Raw genomic sequence first — 10,000 nt, 5'->3', positions numbered from 1 at the left:
ATTGTTTTGTTTTGTTTATGTTAGTGAGTTTCGTACTAACATTGTCTGAATCCTTAGGCTGGAAAAATCAAATCGGGAAAGTCCCGAAAGAGTAAGAAAACAGCCGGTCAGTCTAGTCAAGTGGCCATGGACGGGACCAATCTATCCGGATTGCAAACCGATCCGGCCGCAGCTGACACTAGAGACGTGTTGCCAACTGATCAGGCTAATCTTACGGGGACGCAACAGGATGGTCAGGAACATCGGGAGAGTGATGAGGAAGTGGAATCCTCGAACGCTAACCGTGATGGTGACCAGCATGAGAGAGTGGCCGATGGAACGGCTAATGTGATGTGGTCATCAGATCATCAACTGAACCGGAGGTCAACCCAAAGCCCTACTCAACCAGCCAAGGCGCAAACCAGGACATACGTGCACTAAAAATACCATATCTTTCAAACCAGGAGGGTTTAAATTACGAGGCTAATTTTTATGGATTCTACACTCAAGAAGAAGTCCAGGCCAATTGGAATTGGGCCAAAATATTCACGGAGCAAGAAGTTATGAATTTTACAACTCAGAGGTTTCTCAGCCTATCCATCTGCGAGTATCCGACTTTAGAAGGAGATTTAAGCTCAAGTAAGGAGCTGCCTGAAGCAAAGCCCGTCATCAAATTCAAGAGAATTCTTTCAGCTTTCCAGAAAGCCAAAGATCAGGAGAAATGGACACGTAAATCAGAAGATATGTTCAATTTTCCAGAACCGGTCAAACCAGTGCTACACTCGCCTCAATTGGAAGCTAACCGGTTCAATCAGCTTCAAACCAGAAATTGGCGACCAGGAGATCATTTCAACCAATCAGGAGGTATTCCAGAAGTTCTTAGCTGCACCAGAACCCAGGAGATCAGTCGGTTCAATGGAGAATCACTTAAATCAAACCGGAGCTATTTATGGAAAGATTGGACAATCTTTCGGTTTGATCCATTCCAAGCAATTCCAATCCAACCAGGAGAACCAGACGACATCCAGACTAAACCAAGACATCCAGGAGACATTATACACGAGCCAGAAGAGTTCTACAACTTCATCCCATGCACCAGCCCACATAGGAATAAGAAGATCCCCATTATCACCAAACTGCCTTATTTGGAGTCTCTTGCATTCAAACTCCAACAGCTCTTTTTCTACCAAGGCAAGGACGAGATCAGCATCTATCAAGCATTCAAGAAGGTCCCAAGAAAGCTCTCTTATCCCTTAAACCGTCCAGATTCAAGCAAATCAAGTTTCTTCACTTGGAGCCAAAATCCCACAAAAGGCTCCAACGGCTAGTTTTCAAGGAGCCATCAATTCCTTTGCTTCCAAGTTTATTATTTCGATTTTATTTCTTTCCTTATGTCATTTTATGGCTGTTAGAAAGTTCTTGGTCGAGCCTATAAAGCTCTAGTCTTTGTTTCATTGTAAATCACCCATCTTTGAAAGTATTATGAATTATTCAATTTTTCTAGTTTTGTCAAAACTATTGTTCTAAGTCTTTTGAGTGTGTGAGAAACAACTCTGGAGCAACTTGACTTATCAAAGCCTCCTTTCACAGAGCTTTGTGGCGTCCATCATCCCATCTCCATCCATTAATCGATCTTGAGAGTGATACACATCCAGCAAGACCGGTTCCATCTTCATTCATCTCCCATCCATTGATCCTTGTTGAGAGTGATACACATCCAGCAACAAAGATCCCATCTCCATCAATCTATCCCTTTTCTATTTGTTTTTATTCATATTATCATTTTGATTCATATTCATATTTGTTTCTGTTTGCATTATAAAACTCTAAAAACTCATAAAAATCGGTTCTCATTGTTCTCAGGTTGTAGCTTGGATCCAACCTCTATCTATTCGTGGGTTACCCCCCCTGTGCCTACAACATAATGTGCCCGCAACACTGTCCAAAGAGGACTTGTTAGAGGCCATGAAGGTAATGGGGACTCAGGTTGTGGCTATGGCGCAACTGTTCACGCCACTAGTGAACTCCTCGGTTGGCCAGGCTACGCCTGTGGCTACGACCACCCCCAACACCAATGGTCCAGTTGTGGAAACGGTTGAGGTGATCGAGATCGATCCACCGGAAAAGTCTGGAAGAAGGTGGACTATCTGAGTCTGCTTCAACATTTATCCAGGTTGGGTACGAAGCATTTCTCCGGTAGCACCGACCCTATTGTGGCAGACGAGTGGAGGAGTAGGTTGGTCCGAAACTTTCAATCAACTCGCTGTCCAGTGGATTACAGACGCGACATTGCGGTTCACTTCCTGGAAGGGGACGCGCATAACTGGTGGCTTGCAGTGGACAAGCGCACCAATGGGAGTCTGGAAAGTTTTGCGGACTTTGAAGTTGAATTCAACCGCAAATACTTCCCTGCTGAGGCTTGGGATCGTCTGGAAGCTCAGTTTCTAGATTTGGCCCAAGGCCGCAGGACCGTACGGGAGTACGAAGAAGAGTTCAACCGGCTCAGACGGTTTGTTGGAAGAGAGCTGGAGGACGAGGCAGTCCAGGTCCGTAGGTTCATCCGAGGCCTAAGGCCCGAACTGAAGACCCATTGCTCGATCCGCACTTTCAACACCGTCGGAGAACTGGTGGAACGGGTGGCTTTGCTAGAGTCTAACTTGGCTGAAGAAGCTAAGCTTAAGGCTAAGTCACAGTCTGGCCCGTCGGGCAAAACAAATGATAAAAGAGGAAGTGGGACCAGGTGGACGGAGGTAAGACCTCTGGTGGCCGACCTACATGTCCCAAGTGTGGAAAGAATCATCCCGGTGAGTGCTGGAAGGCCATGGGGGCTTGTGTGCGATGTGGCAGCATGGATCACACGATCCAAAACTGCACTCGACCAAACCGATTCTCCGACCAGTCCAGTGGCAGCGGCTCCGTGACTTGCTTCTATGTGGCAAGACTGGACACTACAAGTCGGATTGTCCTAAGCTACAAGGAGGACAAGGGAAGGGCCGTGGAGACACAGGCAAGTCGACCCAGAGTAGGCCGACCACAACACCAAGGGTGTATAAGCTGTCCCGGGACGACGGCGCTTCTGGATCGTTTGATTCGATCTCTGGTAATTCCTAAATTTTTCTTTTTACATTCAAGTAGAAAATGCTTGGTATGGAACCTAGAATGTCTAGGCGATTCTGATGAGGGTCTCTGTTAGGAACCCTCATGATTGGTGGTGTGGAAACCCACGTACTTTTCGACACAGGGGCTACACATAGTTTTGTGAGTCCGGGACTGGTCGGAAAGGGTCTGTTCTGTCTGGACGCTGGAGATAATTTTGGGATAGTGAGGGCGGCCGGAGGGCAAGCCATGAACTCACTAGGTCTCATGTCAAATATCCCAGTGTCAATACAGGGAAAGGTATTCCCTGTGGATTTGGTCTGTGTCAACCTAAAGAATCACGAAGTGATCCTAGGTATGGACTGGTTGGGAAAGTATCGGGCCACTCTCGATTGCCATAGAGGTCGTGTGCAATTGGAGACTGGGCTTCGACCGATCCAGTACCAATGTCTGTGTCCGGCTCAAGAGAAAGTAGTGGTTTCAGCAGTTCGAGCGATTCGGATGTTGGAACAGGGTTGTCAGTCCTTTTTGGCTACAATTACAACTACAGAGCCAGGCAGTTCTGTCTGTCTGAAAGACCTTTCAGAGGATTCGTTGGTGTCGAAGTTCCCAGATGTGTTCCAGGTACCTCAGGGTGTCCCCCCTGATAGGTCGGATCCATTTACGATTGAACTAGAGCCAGGGACAGCTCCGCTGTCCAAGAGTCCGTACCGGATGGCTCCGGCCGAGATGGCCGAGCTAAAGAAGCAATTGGAAGAATTGCTTGACAAGGGGTTCATACGGCCAAGTAGCTCCCCTTGGGGTGCACCAGTCCTCTCTTGTGAGAAAGAAGGATGGTAGCATGCGTCTGTGCATCGACTATCGAGGGTTGAACAGGGTCACTGTGAAGAACAAGTACCCGTTGCCCAGGATAGACGAACTGTTGGATCAACTCAAAGGAGCCAAGTGGTTTTCCAAGATTGATTTGGCTTCAGGGTATCATCAGATCCCTATAGAGCCAAATGATATTAGGAAGACGGCATTTAGGACCAGGTACGGTCATTACGAGTTCGTAGTGATGCCGTTCGGTCTGACCAATGCACCTGCCGCTTTCATGAAAATGATGAACAGCGTGTTCCGAGATTTCTTGGATGAATTCGTGATCATCTTCATTGATGATATCCTAATTTATTCCAAGGATGAGGAATCTCATAGGAAACACTTGAGAGCCGTGCTGGAACGATTACGAGAACACAAACTCTATGCTAAACTCAGTAAATGTAGCTTTTGGCAGAAGAGTATTGGGTTCCTCGGCCATATTGTTTCCGATCAGGGCATCTCGGTGGATCCAGAGAAGATCAGGGCAATCAAGGATTGGCCCCGACCACGCAGTGCTACGGAAGTCAGAAGCTTCTTAGGGCTGGCAGGCTACTATAGAAAGTTTGTGAAAGGATTCGCAAGCTTGGCTCAGCCTATGACGCGGTTGACTGGGAAGGACGTTAAGTTCACATGGGCTGAAGAGTGTGAGGAATGTTTCTCCGCACTTAAGAACATGCTGACTAGCGCACCCGTCCTAGTGCTTCCGGAGGCCGATCAACCATATGTGGTCTATACGGACGCATCCATCACTGGACTAGGTTGCGTATTGACCCAGCATGGGAAAGTCATTGCCTATGCGTCCAGGCAGTTGAGGAAACATGAGGGAAACTACCCCACCCATGATCTCGAAATGGCTGCGGTAGTATTCGCCTTAAAGATTTGGCGATCATACTTGTATGGCGCCAAAGTTCAGATACTTACGGACCATAAGAGTCTTAAGTATATATTCACCCAGCCTGAGTTAAACTTAAGGCAGAGGAGGTGGATGGAATTCGTAGCTGACTACGATTTGGACATCACCTATTATCCGGGAAAGGCTAATCTGGTAGCAGACGCTTTGAGCCGGAAGAGGGCTGATGTATCGGCCGAACGGGAGGCGGACGACCTGGACGGTATGGTCCGTGCTCTGCGGCTGAATGTGCTGACTACGACAACCGAAGCTTTGGGGTTGGAGGCGGTTAACCAAGCCGACCTGCTTACTCGAATCCGGTTGGCTCAAGGTCAGGACGAGAACCTGAATAAGGTTGCTCAGAATGATAGGACGGAGTACCAGATCGCAAGGGATGGTACCATCCTAGTAAACGGTCGGATCAGTGTTCCTAATGATAGGAGTCTAAAGGAAGAGATTATGAGGGAGGCTCATAAGTCCAGATTCTTGGTTCATCCTGGTGCGACTAAGATGTACCAGAACCTTAAGAAATTCTATCATTGGATCCGTATGAAGGCAGATGTAGTGGAATGGGTGGCCAAGTGTTCCACTTGCCAACTCATCAAAGCAGAACATCAGGTGCCTAGTGGGTTATTACAAAGCTTGCCTATTCCGGAATGGAAATGGGATCACATCACAATGGACTTTGTGACCGGGTTCCCTACCACGAGGAATAAGAAGGATGCGGTTTGGGTTGTGGTAGATCGACTAACCAAATCAGCACACTTCCTGGCTATCAAGAAGTCGGATGGGGTAGATCAGATTGTACGTAAGTACATTGATGAGATCGTCCGACTACATGGTGTGCCGGCAAGCATAGTCTCGGATAGGGATTCAAGGTTCACATCTTACTTCTGGAAGGCTTTCCAAAAGGCCTTAGGAACAAGGGTGAACATGAGTACAGCCTATCACCCACAGACGGATGGACAGTCTGAACGTACGATCCAGACATTGGAAGATATATTGCGAGCATGTGTTCTAGACTGGGGTGATTCCTGGGAGAAACATCTACCTCTGGTAGAATTTGCTTACAACAATAGTTTCCATAGTAGTATTGGCATGTCGCCATACGAAGCTCTGTATGGGCGTCCATGCAGGACACCCTTATGCTGGACCCAAGTTGGGGAACGCAGCATGATTGGTCCGGAGATTGTCGAAGAGACAACCGAAAAGATCAAGTTCTTGAGGGACAAGATGAGACAGGCACAAGATCGCCAAAAGAACTATGCAGATCGAAGAAGGAAAGATCTCGAGTTTCAAGTAGGTGACTTGGTGTATCTCAAAATGATTACCTTCAAAGGACGAGTCCGAATTTCCGGGAGACGGAAGTTAGACCCGAGATACTTGGGGCCGTTCAAGGTCATTGAAAGAGTTGGGATGGTGGCCTACAAGTTGGACTTACCGGCCAAGATGGACGCATTTCATAATGTGTTCCACGTCTCCCAACTTCGGAAATGTTTGACGGACCAAGACATCGCTCTTCCTGCCATTCCAGACGATCTTGGTAAGAACCTAACCTTGGAAACGAGGCCAGTTCGAATCATAGATAGGATGGAAAAAGCAACAAGGAAGAAGACGGTCCAGATGGTCAAGGTCGTCTGGGACTGTAATGGTCAGGATATAATCACTTGGGAGACCGAAGCTAGAATGAAAGCAGAGTACCCAGAGTGGTTGGACCAGTTTGTTTCCGAGGAAGCATTCGATTCGGATTCGAGGACGAATCCATCCCAAGGGGGGAGACTTGTCACGCCCCCAATCCTGAATAGGATTGTTGGGACGGCCATGGTTCGAGGAAACGTACAAGCCAGTCTTGAGACATCAAGGCAAGCGTTCCATGGTCGAGAAAGAAGGTTAAGGATATAAGGAAACTTAAACTTAACCTTATACGAGCTAAGTGTCAGCTAGGACGAGTAAGACGGTAGCTAGGACGAAGTGGACGAGTAGCTCGGCCAGCTCAAGGAAGCTAGGTTCAGTTCACTCCAGCTCAGTCCCTACTAAGTCAGCTCCACTAGCTGGACTACTAGCTCACTCAGCTGAGGCAGCTGAGTGTCAGCTCATCTCAGCTAGACGGACTGTCCGGGCTTTAGGCCGATGGTCCGGGTCTGGGTCAGTGGCGGGCTGGGAGGTCCGGCCATGAGGCCATGGGCTGTTGGGTCCTTGGGCAAGGCTGTGGGCTGTGTCCAGGAGGCCTGGGGCGGGGTTGGGCTTGTGGCCGACCCCAAACCCAATCAGAAAGGGCGAAGGGATGCAAGTGGCCGAAAGGGGGCAACTCTTGGCCGATGGTGCCCATTCGCTAGCAAGTCGTGCCTGTTCGTGGGGCAAGACTTACCCCCTCGTTTTCTATAAATATGGGGGCTCTCTGGTCGATTTCATTATCCAATTCCAGAGTAAAATACTCAGAGAAAAACGTAGAGAGAAAGAAGAGAAGAAAGAGAGAAAGAGAGAGTTCCGGCCAAGAGAAAGGCCGATTGTGGTGGTGTTGTGTTCCGGCGACTCTGATCGTTTGAGAACTAACTCCGGTCAAGAATGGGAGATCAAGACAAGGAGAAGAGCATGGAGAACCCAGATGTGGTTCACAAGGTATGTGATGGGCCGTGGCTCCATCAGACCAAACTGACGGTCCATGCGACCGCACCGCGGCTCTGGTCGGTTCCTAAGTCCCATCCGGCTCTCCTTATCTATTTCAATTCGTTTCTCTTCTCTTCTCTCTGGTTAAACACGAAAGGTTGTGTTGGTTGAGTCCAAGGGACACGTCCCTAGGCTTTGGCCGAACATAACCAGACCGCTAGCCTTGACACGGGTCGGTTAGACGGATGATCCGATCGCACCAAGACTGGGCGGTTAGGACGAACGGTTGGGAATGACCCAAAGGGCACGAGTTGTCAAGAGTCATGAGTGTTCAAAGGTTGTGAGTTGCCAAAGGGTGTCAGGGACCAAAAGGTACGAGTTACCAAAGGTTGCGAACATCAAAAGGTACGAGAGAACCAGGAGGCACGATTGGCCAAAGGGTGCATGTTCCAAACGGTGTCTTTCGGGACAGGCTAGGACCGATCCTTATGGATCAGCCTATGGCTTGTCTAGTTAAGACAAGGTCACGGTTTGTCTAAGCCAAGGTAGAGTCGCAAGGTCTGACCGGTTGCTAAGCCTTCCGGATTAGGCTTGAGGCTTACTAGGCCGATTGGATCCAGGCCTAAGGCCGGATCAGGTAAGGGAGTCCGTTGGGCCATTGAGCCGGACTCCATTAGCCGGTCGTACCTAGATTCTATCCGGATAGACGGATTGGTCTTTGGGGACGATCCGGATCTGTTCGTGTGTTCTGTTATCTATTCTGGACTATCTATCTGATTCTAAGTCAAGGGGTGGTGGTTGGTTGAATGACTTAGGATACGGTAGGTAGGTTCATACGTTTTATGATTATGTTGACTGAGGTTTATCTAAGTTCTAGGAACCAAGCCAAGCATTGTAGAATCAATCCGTTCTATTCTCGGTTATGATTAATGCTTATCTGGTTGTGGTTTCAGGAACTAAGGATGGTTCTGGTCAAGCCAAGGAGCCGTGAAGGCTCGGTCAGTGAGAGGCTGTGTAACGTGTGGTTAGATGATGCTAGGGATGAACTAGTGATTGTCTATGAGACTGTTAAGAAGTTGTGTATTGAATCTCATGTTTCTAAGTAATACAAAGTTTAGTTTATACATTGTTATTCCGCTGTGCAATCTGTTCCTTTGTTTATGAACCTCATATTCGAATATGACTTAGTAACTAATAGACTTAAAAATGGATCAAACAAGCAGAGAAATTAATAAGTAAGCCTGCGGACTCCATCAGGTCGAGAGGCCAGGGTTCGGGTCTTACACGCCGCCCGATTGCCGACCTCAGTAGGAGCTTCGGCTCCCAAAGGCACGTGTCGTGGCTAAGTCCGTTCGGTGGAAGCGCCGTTCGGACCGCCTTGAATTATAATTACCCCGAGTGGCGGGTAGAATCTTTGCAGACGACTTAAATACGCGACGAGGTATTGTAAGTGGCAGAGTGGCCTTGCTGCCACGATCCACTGAGATTCAGCCCTTTGTCGCTAAGATTCGACCCTCCCCCTTTCCAATCACATGTTCCTCCCCAAAACGTTAAAACCAAAAAACCCAAAAAAAATTCAAGTATATAGAAGATCCCGTCAGAGGTTCGAGATTTTTACTTGGTGAAATTCACTCTCAACCTAATATTTCAGATTGGCCGATGGAATGCAGCCCGCATGTGCACAAGTCTCGGCCAAAAGCATCCTGACGGGAGCATTAAAACCCAAAAGAGTTAATTCATCCCATCAGTACGCTTGGCCTCGATCATACCAAGGAAAAATGTTAACACTTGGTTGGATGATGGAAAGTCGAGCCAGCATAAGTACTACTTGGACCAATCAGACTGACTTGGACAGTCCAGTCCATCAAAACTCGAGCTTATGTCCAGATCAGTACACGGATCAGTCCACGGGAAGGGCCAGCATGCTGATATGTGTACTGACATGGTGCATCAGTTGTCCAAAATCAGTACACGGATCAGTCCACGGGAAGGGCCAGCATGCTGATATGTGTACTGACATGGTGCATCAGTTTTCCAAAAACAGTACACGGATCAGTCCACGGGAAGGGCCAGCATGCTGATATGTGTACTGACATGGTGCATCAGTTGTCCAAAATCAGTACACGGACAGTCCACGGGAAGGGCCAGCATGCTGATATGTATGGTCAGCATGCTGATATGAGTTCAGTACACGGATCAGTCCACGGATCAGTACACGGACAGTCCACGGGAAGGGCCAGCATGCTGATATGTGTGGTCAGCATGCTGATATGAGTTCAGTACACGGATCAGTACACGGATCAGTACACGGACAGTCCACGGGAAGGGCCAGCATGCTGATATGTGTGGTCAGCATGCTGATATGAGTTCAGTACACGGATCAGTACACGGATCAGTACACGGATCAGTCCACGGGAAGGGCCAGCATGCTGATATATGTGGTCAGCATGCTGATATGAGTTCAGTACACGGATCAGTACACGGATCAGTACACGGACAGTCCACGGGAAGGGCCAGCATGCTGATATGTGTGGTCAGCATGCTGATATGAGTTCAGTACAACGGATCAGT

The sequence above is a fragment of the Brassica napus genome, unplaced genomic scaffold (assembly GCF_020379485.1).
Source record: "Brassica napus cultivar Da-Ae unplaced genomic scaffold, Da-Ae ScsIHWf_1091;HRSCAF=1555, whole genome shotgun sequence".
NCBI lineage: Eukaryota > Viridiplantae > Streptophyta > Magnoliopsida > Brassicales > Brassicaceae > Brassica > Brassica napus.
This window is presented reverse-complemented; position numbering follows the sequence as displayed.